Below are 15278 nucleotides of genomic sequence, written 5' to 3' on the forward strand. Positions count from 1 at the left end.
TAACAAAGATAAAACAGGGAACTGATAAAATAGGGGGAAAAAACAAAATAAAGGAAGAGCAACAAAACTAAAGTAAAAGTACTAACAAGTTGGGGGTAAAACTGATCAAGGAGAAAAATGGATAAGTGATTTGAAGCTCACAAAGGAGGATTTGATAGATTATATTATTTTACAAAATTTCACACTCTTTTTTGTTCCACTGATAAAAGATTTCACCATAAAAATTGCTCTGGCCAATGAAGTATTAGTGAAAATGACATGTGCCACTTCTGAGTAAAAGCTTTTATCCAGGGGGTGTACCTACCAGGTTCTCCTTTCCATTTGGCAGGAGAAAAGCAATGTTCACAATGACGCTTCTTCATCAGTTTAGGTACCAGAGTGTAGAACCTGGGGAGAAGAGTCACAGCTAACTCAAGATGACCAAGCACCATGTATGAAAAATACACTTTTGTTATTGTAAATAATTATATTTTCTTTTTTTTTCTTCTTTCCCTTTTTTCTTAATTCATCATGCTTATTTTTTTCTTTCTTTTATTAAACAGCATAATTTGTAATAAACTAACAGGTATGAAGATTATCCAGATGGAAAATATTCACAGAAATGCTAATTAGAATCATGAGATACTACTAAGCCCTTACCCCACTGAATATATATTTTTTTGAAAAATGCCTATATGGAAGAATCTCACAATATTAAGCCAGACCAAAAAATAATATATACTAAATGATTATAGTCATGTAAAATACAAAAAGGAAGCAGGAAAAATTGAAGTAGAGTGTTAATGGACACATGCTTCTTTAAATAAAATAAAATAAGTAAATAAATAAATAAATAAATGATAAAAGCAAGGAAGTGATGATAGATCCTGAGGTCTACCCATTTCTAGTTCCCCTCAAAGTCCATGAACCTAAGTTGAAAAACCCAGGTTGAAGGATCTTGGAGGAAATTACTAGATTATTATAAGGCAATAAGTCCATCTTCTATAAACAAATTCTCAGCATGTTGCAAAAATAGAAAGGCTAAAGAAATTTCAACAGTAATAATGAATATCAATTGTAAAAAGATACAGCAATTAAGACTTTGAAATTTTGTTACTGTCCCTGGCAATGTTCTCACCTAGGCAGCCAGGGTTAGATATTACTCTCACTAAAAAGAAGAGCATAGATAAAAATGTTTGGGTCATGCCCAGGGCAATCCAGATGGCCCTAATTGCTGTCTCTTTTTCACAAGGTCTCTAAATATGGTCTTGGGAATCTGAAATGCATCCCACTAATCACTAAAGTAGAAATACTATAAATGTAATGCCTGACCCATAGTAGGTGATCAATACCTTTTATTTGTTTAGATCCTGTTCCTCCTGTTTGCTCCATTTTTACAGCATGCAGTACCTGGTATTATAGACGAAGTTAAAACTGAGTGTTCTAAGATGAGGCTCTTTTTCACACTCCCTTCTCTCAATAACTCATGATAGTATCATAATGATTACACTTCCAGAAAAATGTTAGTTAACTTTTGGGGGCTATAGATCCCTTTAAGAACAAGAAGTCATGGCCTCTCTCTTTCCAGATAATTTTGTAAGACATCAACGGTAATAAAAGTCAATATGGTGTTTAGTTTTGAGAGTAGTGATTAGGAGATGACATGGGTTCTGTGGTACTGCCCCCATCAAAAGAGAAAAGAAAAAAAGAAAAGAAAAGAAAAGAAAAGAAAAGAAAAGAAAAGAAAAGAAAAGAAAAGAAAAGAAAAGAAAAGAAAAGAAAGAAAGAAAGAAAGAAAGAAAGAAGAAAGAAAGAAAGAAAGAAAGAAAGAAAGAAAGAAAGAAAGAAAGAAAGAAAGAAAGAAAAGAAAGAAAGAAAGAAAGAAAGAAAGAAAGAAAGAAAGAAAGGAAGGAAGGAAGGAAGGAAGGAAGGAAGGAAGGAAGGAAGGAAGGAAGGAAGGAAGGAAGAAAGAAAGAAAGAAAGAAAGAAAGAAAGAAAGAAAGAAAGAAAGAAAGAAAGGAAGGAAGGAAGAAAGGAAGAAAGGAAGAAAGAAAAATGAAAAAATAACTAAAAATGAGAGGAAAAAATTAAAATTAAAAATCCTATTTCTCAAGGTATGAAGATGAGGAGAATTTCTATTACTTCGTATCTATTAAGAAAAGAGCATAAAAATATGAGTTACCTGGGAGACCACAGAGACAAATAGCATGGCCTGTACTTCTATGAGTCATCAGGCCCCAAGAAACCCCAAAATAGGCCACATATCTTTGGCTTGTTTATACTTACAGACTTTCTCTTAAGCACAGACCTATAATTAACTTCCCCCTAGCATCCGACTGTGGGAGACCATAATGAAAGCTCAAAAAAATATGAAAATAGTGAGTTTGTAAGCATTCTATAACTAGAATATATAGCTCTACAATGGCAAAAACTTGGGATCTGTACTTTAGGTTTAAGCAACGTGGGTTACCATAGTGCCTCAATTCCTACTAAAAAGTACTGTCAGTGAGGAACTTCCTTCAAACTATTCCTGAATCTGCATCCATAGTTCAGACCAAACTTTTGGAGTATCTGCAAGAGGAAAAAGGGAGGGACCAGGTTGTGGCATCCATCAAGGATCCTGACACTCGTGTGTTTCATATGGAAACATTTGGAGTATTGCAATGTTAATTTATAAATTTAGTAAAAGTTGCCTTGAATGAGTCCAAGTGACCTCACCAATCCTTAAAACTGGACCACTTTGTGATCTGTCTTACCTTACTCAGACTTAGAAATCTTCAATTAGGAAAAAAAACAGAAAAGACTGACTCATTAAAATAAACAAACAAGCAAATAAATAATAAAAGTAAAAATACCAACATCAATAATGAAAATAAAAAACCACATATATGAAAGAGAGCATAAACAATTATGTAAAAGTTTATGAATTTACATTGAAGACTTGAAATATAAACTATTTTAGTTTAGCAAAAGACAGCATAAAACTAAACAAAAACTAAAAAATGAAAAAATATTTTAAATACGACAAAGTTCTTATGTTACTAATACAGAAAAAGATTTATATACTAAAGAGAATGAGAAACACGATTCAGATGGTTGCAGGCAAACAGATAGTATTTTGCTTCATTTTCTTATCAGGCTTATTGTATTTAACCTTTTAACTCTTTGAAGATGTTCTCAGTGGGACTAAAACAAAAAATCTGTTTGGTATTAAGCTAATCTGAGCAAATATTATTCTTTTGAAATTCTCAATGCTATCAATAATGAAATAGTGTGAGATGTTAAGCCATGAGGCAGAAAGCACTTCTTGTTAGATTAAACAGTGTTAGAATAAAAAGACCTAGACTGAAATTATGTCGTCACATCTATTGGTGGTGTTATCCTGGGAAAATAACTTTATATTTTTGAGCTTCACTTTCTCTCCAAATGGAAATGATGCATTTCAAATGATGAAAAATGTACCATTATTGTCTGTACCACTCAGAAAATACTGCAATTTTACTTGTAAGATGCCATCAAATATAAGATCCATGGTTATCAGAGATGATAAAAATTTTAAATCATAAAATCAATAAAATATCATAATATAAATGAGGCATGGATACAAAATGAGGCAATACATGCTAAAATGGTTTATAAATTAAATCAATAGGATATTAATTCTATATCCACAATCTAGTATTTCAATATATACTACAATAAGATCTTCCCTAGTTTGCTTCCTATATGGACATTATGTCTCTCCAAAGAAATCATAAATCATTTTAGAGCATATAATTTTTGGTACTGCCATAACGCCTAGCATAAATTTGCAAAAACAAGGTACAGGGGCGCCTGGGTGGCTCAGTCATTAAGCGTCTGCCTTCGGCTCGGGTCATCATCCCAGGGTTCTGGGATCGAGCCCCGCATCGGGCTCCCTGCTCCGCGGGAAGCCTGCTTCTCCCTCTCCCACTCCCCCTGCTTGTGTTCCCTCTCTCGCTGTGTCTCTCTCTGTCAAAGAAATAAATAAAATCTTTAAAAAAAAAAAAAAAAACAAGGTACAATCTGTTCACTTTTAGATTTTGTTGGAAAAACTCAAAATGACTGATATTTTCCTAAAACTTACTATTTGAATATCTTGCATAAATAAGAAACTAGAAAAGCTGCTACCCAATTAGACATTCAATTGAGGCATTATGAAGGAACAGTCAATATGTTACACTGCTAATATGTGTTTCTTACATTTGTTTTAGGACACTTATAGTGTACATTTTACTGTTGAGACACAATTCTCCGTGGGTTTCTTATATTTCTGCTCATCTAGCAAAATGAAGCACTGACTATTCTTTGACCCACCTTGTCTTTTTAAGGATGTTTGTAGTGAAAAGTATGAAAGGACAGGCTTGCTTAAAACCTTCCAACATAGAGATAATGCCCCTCTGGAGCAAAAGTAACATATGGTTACTGTTTAGTGTAATAAAGATAAGGTCTCCCCCTAGGGCAAAGAGTAGGCATACTTCAGGTCCCCTAGGTTTAGGGTTTCTCTCCTATAATGCAACTACTGTATGCACATGTATCATCTCTCTTTAATGTTTCTGTATGATGGTTAGAGTCTTGGAAAATGGTACAAAATGATGACACTCTGTGTCTTGCTATTGCTGTGAACAATAAACTGTCCTTCATCTCTGACCCAGGAGACTTGTGTCTTCTATCACCATCCATGAAACTATAGCAGGTTAATTTGTTAGCTTGCAAGTAGGATAAAATTTTTAAATTTTCACAGTTGTTGAAATTTTAACTCTCTTTTTTTAACAATGAATTTGGTATGACTTATGGTAATGTCTTAGACAATAATTTTTGTCCAGGATTCTTCTTTCTACAGTAAGCAAAATCTTTTTCTCAAATGATATAAAAATATAGTATCTTAATAACAAAGAAATTTGCACCAAAATTAGGCAATTAAAGCCATAATTTAGGAAGATATGGCTCCAAATAGATGTTTGAAAGGTTTCATTTGTAAAACTTTTTAAGAGGTTATGACATTTAATTATGGCTGAAAAAATGGGTTATTCTAAAGGAAGTCTAAGAATCCATTCTAGGTCTAGGATTATATGAATTTGAGATGAGACCGTTATTGATATTCCAAAATACTAAGGTAGAAATATATCAACACTATGAATAGCATGGCAGCCTACAATTAGCACATGTTCTTCTTATATGTTCTTCTGTTGTCAGTTCTTATAACGGAGACTTACAAAAGCTATCATTACATTTCACCCACAGACTCAAAATTATCACTTCAGGGAAACTGACCAAAGGAAACTCTTAAAGTTAGCTCAGGTACTATGTCATTCTTTCATATGGAGTCAGTTGAAAAAAATATTATCTAATTTGCTACATATAGGGTTATTTAACAAGAAAGGAGGTATGGCTCACTGCAGGTATCTGACATTGCTGCTATTTCATTTAAATTTCTTTTTGGTGGATATAATATCTAATAAGGGGATTTTTGATATATTTAATTATCATCACTTTTTATATACATTCTACTCACTTTAAATATAAAGTTATAGCTACATATGTTTATAAAAGGTAAATCACCACAAATACGTAAATTCTTATTTTCAGAAAAAGGTAAATTAATATTAATTTCCCTTTTCGATATTTTTGCTAAAATAATATATCATATTTACTATGCAAACATTTATATTTTAATGATATATTACAATTACTGTATCAGTGAAACAGATAGTTAAAGGAATAAGAAAAAAAAGTGTTCACGGGCTCCTGGTTGGCTTAGTCGATAGAGCATGTGACTGTGGTCTCAGGGTTCTGAGTCTGAGCCCCATATTGGGCATGGAGTCCACTTAAAAAAATTTTTTTTAAATTAAAAAAAAACAGTGTTCAAAGAGAAATGCATTGAAGACAATAATAAACAAATATCAAATGAGAAGGGAAAAAGTACCAATTTTCAGAAGTAATCTATTCTGAAATGTTTGTAGCTTTTGATTTTACTCTTGGCCCACTCCCAAATTATTCTTCAGAATCTACCAATCCATAGACATTTGATATGATGATTTTCAGATATTATGATTTCCAGATATTAAAAGAATAATTTAACCCTTACTGAAAAAACCATAGTGAACAGTCACAAAGCCAATGAGACAAAATAATTTAAAAGTCACTAAGCATTTAAAAGTTGAAAGGTCTTTATAAATTATTCTGTTAATTTGTACCTATCTACCAGAGAGTCATAATGCAATACATTTATACAGTGTTTGGCTCAATCATTCTAAAATCTTTAACAGTTTAATTTAGATCATAGATTGATCACTAGATTCAGATTGATAATTGAGCATTTATTATTTGCAGAATGTATTTCCTAAGTCTTTCTCATAGAAAAGTATTTATGAAAATTTTATCCAAGTTATGCAAATCTAGTTACCAAAATAAAATGATTTATCAAGGGAACGGAATGGAACTGGGAAATATAGATGGTACTTGCCTCATTTTCACAAAAAGCAAGGCTATGGTACATTACTGAAATTATTTAGAAACAAAATATTATGAGGAAATAAAATTGGCCACAAATTCTTTTCACTCCCACCATGGAAAAGTGAGGTTAATGTTCTCTCCCTGGGAATGTGAGCAGGTTTTGTGTCCATTTTGACCGACAGACGTGGTGGAAATGATGATGACAGAGTTTCTGTTCCCAGGCCTTACAAGATTGGCAGTTTCCATTTCCTGCCTCTCAAATTACTCACTCTTGGAACTCAACTTTCTTGCTGTAAGGAGCCTAAAACACCTGAGGAGACTATGTGCATAGGGTCCTGTAGACAGCCACAGCTGTGTCTCTGATGACAAGTCGCATCAACTGTCATCCATGTGAGCAAGCCATCTTGTAAATCTGGTCCAGCTGAGTTGCCAAGACATCTCCATCCCGACAGCCCTCTGACTACAATCTCATGAAAGAGAGAACCACCTATTTGAGCCTAGTCAAGCCACAGAATTGTTACAGAAAAATACTGTTTTTAAGCTACCAATGTTTTAGGATGGTTCGTGTTATTAATCAACAAGAGACAACACAAATATATTTTAAATTATACATATATAAATACATGTTTTAAGTATTTTAAATTGTTGTATAAGAAAAAAAAACTATTGTTGCCACAGATGAATCTTCTTATTTTAAAATTTTTCCAGTTCTGGTTTGATTGAGAATATATGCTCCATCAGGTATATGGGGTATTTTAGTGTCAAGTTATCCCAGAAGGAAAGATTTCATGGTGAATCTTGATGTTCCAATCTAGTCTGAAGAGTTCCTAATTATGGAGTTGTATGTGATCAACTTGTGGCTAGAATGAATAAAACTAAAATAAAATTAAAACTTCTTTCTAGACCACAATTAGGTATCCAGACTTTTCACCTCATGAGTGATCATGCAGAACAAACTAAAACACCAGTGATCTTTACTGTTGAAATCAATAGTCCAAGACTATTAAAGATGATCAAGTTATTGCCCTTGTTGTTTCATTATCTATTGTCTGTCTCTCTATCTCTCCTTGTATATCCCCATATATTCACATACCCATACATACAAACACACATTTATTAAATAGTAAAATCTTTGGAAAATACGGAATAGCACCTTTTTGGAGAGAACATTTTAGAAGATGACTGGTACATGAAAAGCATTCAAATAAAAGCAAAAATGTAACTTGGATATTTAATAGACTTCTCTCTTGGGCCATGAATTAAATTTTCTACTTTAGCAACTGATAAAGAATTTATTACTTCATTTAAAATCAACAGCTACATTATTTTTTTATCCTGGGGTTGGTTATTCATGTTCCTTTATTGGCAAATATGTCCCATCTAATTCAATCTCAAAATTTCAAGTTATTTGTCAATAGCTCTATTTACAATAAACATTACAGCCTGGCATATTTTAAAAGTCTTTACTTATTATCTGTCAATGGTATCTGTATTTTCTTCTACACACAAGATTAAAAGAAACACCATAAGCATGTAAAATTAGTTAAATGTAATTATGACCTTATCACAGTGATAGAGTATAGCTCCAAGAAACACATCGATTTTTCTCTTGCTTAAAATTTAAGTTAATTTGGTTGTGAAAAGTCTATTTTCAAAATTTCATAACTGTTGGGGCGCCTGGGTGGCTCAGTCGTTAAGCGTCTGCCTTCAGCTCAGGTCCTGATCCCAGGGTCCTGGGATGGAGCCCCACATAGGGTTCCCTGCTCCGCGGGAAGCCTGCTTCTCCCTCTCCCACTCCCCCTGCTTGTGTTCCCTCTCTCGCTGTCTCTCTCTCTGTCAAATAAATAAATAAAATCTTTAAAAAAATAAAAAATAAAAAAAATTTCATAACTGTTAAATGCACACACAATTTCTCTTAACTCTCTTACAGAATTTGTCACTTTCCTTGCCATCACATTACTAATAATCCCTCCTGTGAACCTGAGTAGGATGGCCTTGTATGCTACAATCTATTGGCACATTTCCTCAAAGTAACACATTTACACCATTGAAGGTGGCTGGGGAATAACAGATACAAAACAAACACTATTCTTCCCTTGTCTTTTGAGAGCTCAGAAAAGCCTAACTAAACCTAGAGAGAGCACAGCTGAGTAGTAAAACCTAATTTCTTCACTACAGTGAAAACTAATAGAGAAGAATGAGTATTCAGTTTTTGATTAGCCAACCAAAGTATAGCTCCAGATTATGGAGAGGTGCACAGAAGTTAAAGAATGTGGAAACTGCAGACTACTCTGGGGCATGAATAATATTTTAGTGATAATCAAGATACGTCTACGCTTATAAAGTTAAGATCTTGTGATTCTGGTATCACAACTTGGAACTGCTTACAAGTAAATCAAATATAAATTAACATTTCGGTGCCTCCAAATTGTCTTTTTTTCCTCTCTTCTTGTTCTCCAACATACACTTTATACAGGCTTTATACCACCAGCTGCTTTTATTTTATAATTTCCCAAGATATAAAAATTTCATAGAATGTGAATATTCACAAGTCTAGATATAATGCCTCAGGCCATAACATAAAATATCTTTATCTTTTTATGGCAGTTAAGTTCATCCTATATTTTTGGCTAAGAATTTCCCATCTCCAGTAATTTGTGTCTTTAAAAATACCTAAAATTTACAGATCAAAAATACAAGAGAAAATAAACAAATAAAACCCAAACCAAATCTCTATTGTGGCGGTGGTTGTTGGTTTCTAAAGTATGAAAAATGAAAGGTGCAGAAACCACTACCTTCTTGTCCTTATATCCAATCACAGACAATTTAAAAATTTATTATTTTAAATTTTTAGTGTTGCTTTTTATAATCTTTGAATAGACACAAAGCAGCTCTTTACGATAATGGGAATTATTATATATATGTTTTAAATCCATTTGGAAGGTACTATTGTTTCCTTTGGCAAAGTATATGCCACACATTCAGGAGACAAAATTTATCCCTTTCTCATAGTAAATAATAGAATAAAATCTATCAGCTGTCACTTACAGCTTTCAATAAAAATCCCCAACGATCCTCTCAGAAAAATATGTTTTTCTAGATTTGGTCACCATAAATATCCCTATGTATAGTATACTAGAGGTTTTTTGTTGTTTTTTCCAAAAGCAGCTAAATATTAAGTGGATATCAACTATAACCAGAAATATGTTGCTACAGAAACTTTATTATTATTATCAATTTTCTTTTTTTTGAAGTTACGAGCAGAGTCAAAGTTGCCAATCATTCATTTTGCTGTTGCCAAGTAGTCAACAAGAGGGCTCCTGCTCTGAAAAGTTGCCAATTTAAATTGAACTAAATGATACATAGCCTAAATCACATACATTCTTATTAAAGTGAAAAAAATAGGATATAAAACAGGTAAGGCAAAATAAATACTGATCCTGAAGGTCTCATTTCACCCAAGGAAAATTTATAAATTGGGCTTACGAGATTTGAAATTGCACATGGTTTACAGTAAATAACCACTAATTTTTCCTCCAAATATGAGATTTTATGACTTATGACATAGACACATATATGAAGAACATCATGCATTTTATCCCCACCACATCTAGCATGTGTATGTGGAAGTAAACCAAAAGAGGAGACATTCTCAATCTTCAACCTTCAATAAACTACATGCGTAAGTTTTTACTTTTTACCCTGCCTCCCTGCTGCTAGAGAACTTTCCCTTCATTGACTCACCCTTTTAATTTCCATGGGGCTGAAGTCACCATTATTCTCAATCCCTTTAAGCTCCATTCACTTCCTGACTCAACTCCAAAACCAGGCTGGCTTGAGGAGTTTAATACCCAAGATTCAAAGACATTCAAAGAATCAATTTGGAATTCTTGCTATCAAACTATATCTTATAGGTAATAGAGATCCAAAACTATATTTCTGTTAAATATGGCAGGAAATAGGCTTTAACTTGGGAATCCTAAAACCTTCTGTGAAAAAAAAAAAAAGGTACTATGAATTTTCAGTACCCAACAGATACCTGTAGGATAAAATTCATAATTAAAATGTAGACTCTGGTGCTCGCTTTGGCAGCCCATATACTAAAATGTAGCCTCTGATAAAGAGCTAAATGTTTGACAAAATCATCTATCTTCATGGAGTATAATTTGTCATAATAGTTTGATTGAATGTACCTATCAAAATGATGGTTTCCTACAAATATGTGTATCATTGTTATTTGCACAACATTGTCCTCGTCTCAGTGTTAGCGGAAAACTGTACTTTGAGGAATTTAGAATGGTTACCAGTCTTCCTACAATCTTGTATAATAAGATTAGAAAATAGATCCACTGGATAAATACCTATTGTGTGCCTGATGCTTGACCCAGTTTATTTGTAATGCTAGGAACATTTTGCAAATGAAGAAAAAGAGAATCAGAGAGATTAAATGGCTCTCACAATGTTAATGAGATTTTAATCTGCCATTAACACCCTAACTGGGGGGTTTTACAATATAACACTATACTTCACTTTTATACTCTCACTACAAACCAATAAACTAAGTAAGTAGAATATATTAACTGTACATTGCAGATAAGGAAGTCAAAATAGACAGGCCCACTGATGTGCATATGGTCACACAGTAAGACAAAAAAAAAGCAGAATATAAATGTATTAGGTTAATAATTTCTTTCAATGAAATACTGTTTTTGTATAAATTTTAATTCTGGGTGTTTATGTTGTCCCTAGTTTTAAATTCTGCCTTGCTAAGGTTTTTTGTTCTTCAAAGTTATATGTTAGTTATTTTTCTTCGTAGATTAGACTATTTTAAACAAATAATGAACAATCTTAAACACAAAAAATACTCAACTTAAATAATAAATCTAATTTGCTTCAAACAGTCTAATAAGTGGTCTCTAGGTAAGTACTTAAGAAAGGAGAGTTAATAAAATTTAAGAAATCTGAACTTAAATTAAATGGCCACTTAATGTCTTCATATAATATATACTGTTTTGACTACATAATTTTATATTTATTATAGGAAATTTAAAATATATATATATAAAGCTCACAAATCAATATGATGGTTTTCATAAGATGTGACTCTAAGTTTTTCTTCTGATGCCTTGAAATAAACTCAGCTTTTGCATACATGTTTTATAGGTATTATCAGTGCCATCAGCATGACAATACATATTGCTCTGTTTGCTTTAGTGTACCTTAATATGTCAATGCTTTGTAAGAATTCATTCAAATTTAAATCATTAATAATTGGCATGCCACACTGCAGTCCACATACAGACTTCCAAACTAAGAATAAATTAATTGATATATGAGTTGTATTCTTTTTTAGAGATTGCTCTCTGGCAGATGGATTAATATTACCTTATCTCATAACAAAGCATTCTAAAAACTAGTATAGATAAAATTACATTGAATTATTAATTGTGTAGACAGCCTGAGGTTAATAATGATTCTGAGCTGCTCACATTTCTGAAAGCACTTTATTCTTCTAGCATTGGCATCGCCAGAAACAATTACTAAATCAAGAAATGAGAAGGTAAAGTTACATGGAACTGGAATCATAATTAGTCTCTGACCTGGTTTTGATACCAATTAAGTTCTACTCTTCTATTTTCTTTTAAATAATGCAGATGTGTCTTTCTCTTCTTTTCAAAAATATGTTTTAATATTTACCATTAAATGATGTCCTGTACCACATGACTCTAATCCAGGGGCATCACTAATGAGAACTTAATAGTTCTTAACAGTTTGCCATTAGGCAGTTCCAACGTCAACAGCCCAGAGAGGTTAAACTGATACAAATAAATTGTCCCCTTTGCCTTTTCTTTCCACAGAATGCACTGAAGCAATTCATTTTACCCTGGGGGTTTGATGAGCAGGAAAATTCCAATTTGTTTCTTCACTGACAGTCCCTAAGGTTACATTACAGAAAAAGTTGTGAAATACACAGGATCATTGTGATCTTGACAAATAAGAGATATTAGCCAGAATTTGAGGTTCAAAAAAAGAAATCACTGAAACTGGCCTTTGAAGAAAATTCGGTATTGAAATAGAATGGTAAGCAGGTTCATGGGACAGGATTCCTGCCCAGTAAAATCCAATAATCTTTAAATATCAGGGTAGCATCTTGAAAAAGCTCTGTTGGCCTAAAAATCAGTATCTATAGTTCTGACTATGCTCCTGAAGTAGCTCTGTAGCCTCAGACTTAAAAAAGAATCAGCAGAGGTGTAATATCAAGATGTTGACAGAGGTTGTCCCTGACTTCAGTCCCCGTCACAAGAAGGCCAACTAACAACTTTCCATAGACAAAACACCATTGTGAAAATCCCAAAACCCGGGTATGGGGTGAAGCATTCCCCCAAAACACAAAGACTGAGAAGGACCACATTAAAGGGTTAAGAAGACAGCTTTGCTTTGACTGCATCATGTTGCCCCCAGGTTGGCACAGTGCTGCACTAAGAGGGCCCTCTTAGGCCTACTATTTCTCCAATGGGAAAAAGAGAACTGAAGGTGGGTATCTGCATTTGTAGTACTGCAAAATTTTTAAGAGGCCCACACAGGTCTTACCTCATAGGGACCACAGGGAGAAACTATGGATCTCAAACACTGGGGATCTGATAGAAATAGAAAGGGGTAGAGCTTACAACAACCAATGCTCAGATCTTAGTGACCTAAATTCCTGCTTGTAGCAGTACCCAAGCAGAAATCTCAGCCAGCGGCTCTACCCATCTGCAGAACTGAGCCAGTGGCCATGTCTGGCTAGGGAGCTTGGTTGATAGTTCTACCTGATTTGGGTTCCAAGCTAAAGGGCCATACTGGCCATGGAGACTATTCTATGTCCTCACCCAGGAAGGAGAGCAAAATTAGCAGCCTCACTCAATTTATTTAATTTCTAAGCATAGCTTCCAGTCCCACCGCACTGGGAAGTCTGGCCACAAATGCCCGTCATCTGTGCATACCAAGGAGCCTGAACATTGACCCTCTCTCTCTCTCACAAATAAGTAAAAAATCTTAAAAAATGAGAGAGAGAGAGAGAGAGATGCACACACAAAATGTCATTGTATAATGATAGGGGGATCAAATTATCAAGAAGCTAAAACAATTGTAAATACTTATGCACCTAACATCAAAGCACCTAAATATATAAAGGAAATCTAACAGAACTAAAAGGATAAAAACACAGCAGTATAATAATAAATGGAGCTTTAATACTCCATTCTCAACAACGGATAGATCATCCAGACAGAAAAATCAATATAGCAAAAGCAGATTTTATAACAGTATACACCAAATTGACTTAATAGACATATACAGAATGTTGCATCCAACAACAGAAGAATACACATTCTTCTAAAGAACACACATCACATTTTCCAACATTGATCAGATGTTTGGCCAGAAACCAAATTTCAACAAATTCAAGAAGATAGAAACTATAACAAGTATTTTTTCCAAACACAATGGTATAAAACTGGAAATCAGTAATAGGAGGAAAACTAGAAAATTCACAAATAGGTGGGAAATTAAACAACACACTCCTGAACACACTCCTGAATAATTAATGGGTCAAAGAAGAAATCAAGTGGGTTATCAAAAATACATTGGAACAAGACTTCTGAGGAAGACAGTAGAATAGCGGGATCCCAGGCTCACCTCATCCCATGAATACACATAGATAATACTCACATTAGGGAGGAAGGACTTACATGTGAGACCTGAAACCATAAAAATCCTAGGGGAGAGCACAGGCAGTAAGTTCTCTCACACTGGCCATAGCAAAATTTTTCTAGATAGGTCTTCTGAGGCAAGGGAAACAAAAGCAAAAATAAACTATTGGGAGTATATCAAAATGAAAAGCTTTTGCACAGCAAGGAAACAGTCAACAAAACTAAAAGACAACCTACTGAATGGGAGAAGTTATTTCCAAATGACATATCTAATAAAGGGCTAATACCCAAAATATATAAAGAACTTAGAGGACTCAACACCAGAAAAACAAATAATCCAATTAAAAAATGGGCAGAAGTCATGAACAGGTATTTCTCCAAAGAAGACATATAGATGGCCAAAAGACACCTGCCAATATGCTCAACATCACTCATCATGAGGGAAATGTGAATCAAAACTACAATGAAATATTACCTCACACCTGCAAGAATGGCTAAAATGAAAAACACAAGAAACAAGTGTTGGTGAGGATGTGGAGAAAAAGGAACCCTCATGCACTGTTGGTGGGAATGCAAACAGCCACTGTGGAAACAATATGGACATTCCTGAAAAAATTAAAAATAGAACTACCACATGATCCAGTAATTCCACTTCACGGTATTTACCCAAAGAATATGAAAACACTAATTCAAAAGGATATATGCACCCTTGTTTATTGCAGCATTTTTATAGTAACCAAATTATGGAAGCAGCCCAAGGGCCCACTGATATATGAATGGATAAAGCAAAAGTGGTATATGTATATGTACATATATATATACACACATATACATTGTATATATACAATGGAATATTACTCGCCATACATAAGAATGAAATATTGCCATTTGCAACAACATGGATGGATCTAGAGGGTATAATACTAAGTGAAATAAATCAGAGAAAGACAAATACCATATGATTTCACTCATATGTGGAATTTAAGAAACAAAACAAATGAACAAAGAAAAAAGAGACACAAAAAACAGACCCTTAACAATAGAGAACTGATGGTTACCAGAGGGGTGGGCAAAATATTTAAGAGGGATTAAGAGTACATTTATCTTGGGGCACCTGGGTGGCTCAGTCAGTCG

The 15278-nt window shown here is 33.7% G+C and overlaps 1 long non-coding RNA gene across 1 annotated transcript in view; it reads right to left on the reverse strand.

Annotated features, from left to right (window-relative positions):
* Positions 1–304: 304 nt before the first annotated feature.
* LOC113920263 overlaps positions 305–15278 on the reverse strand; it is a 128629-nt gene continuing 113655 nt past the window's right edge. The window contains exon 4 of the long non-coding RNA XR_003519270.1: positions 305–387. This is a non-coding gene — a long non-coding RNA (uncharacterized LOC113920263). The remainder of the gene's footprint in view (positions 388–15278) is intronic.

This window comes from Zalophus californianus, chromosome 3 (genome assembly GCF_009762305.2).
Source record: "Zalophus californianus isolate mZalCal1 chromosome 3, mZalCal1.pri.v2, whole genome shotgun sequence".
Classification (NCBI taxonomy): domain Eukaryota; kingdom Metazoa; phylum Chordata; class Mammalia; order Carnivora; family Otariidae; genus Zalophus; species Zalophus californianus.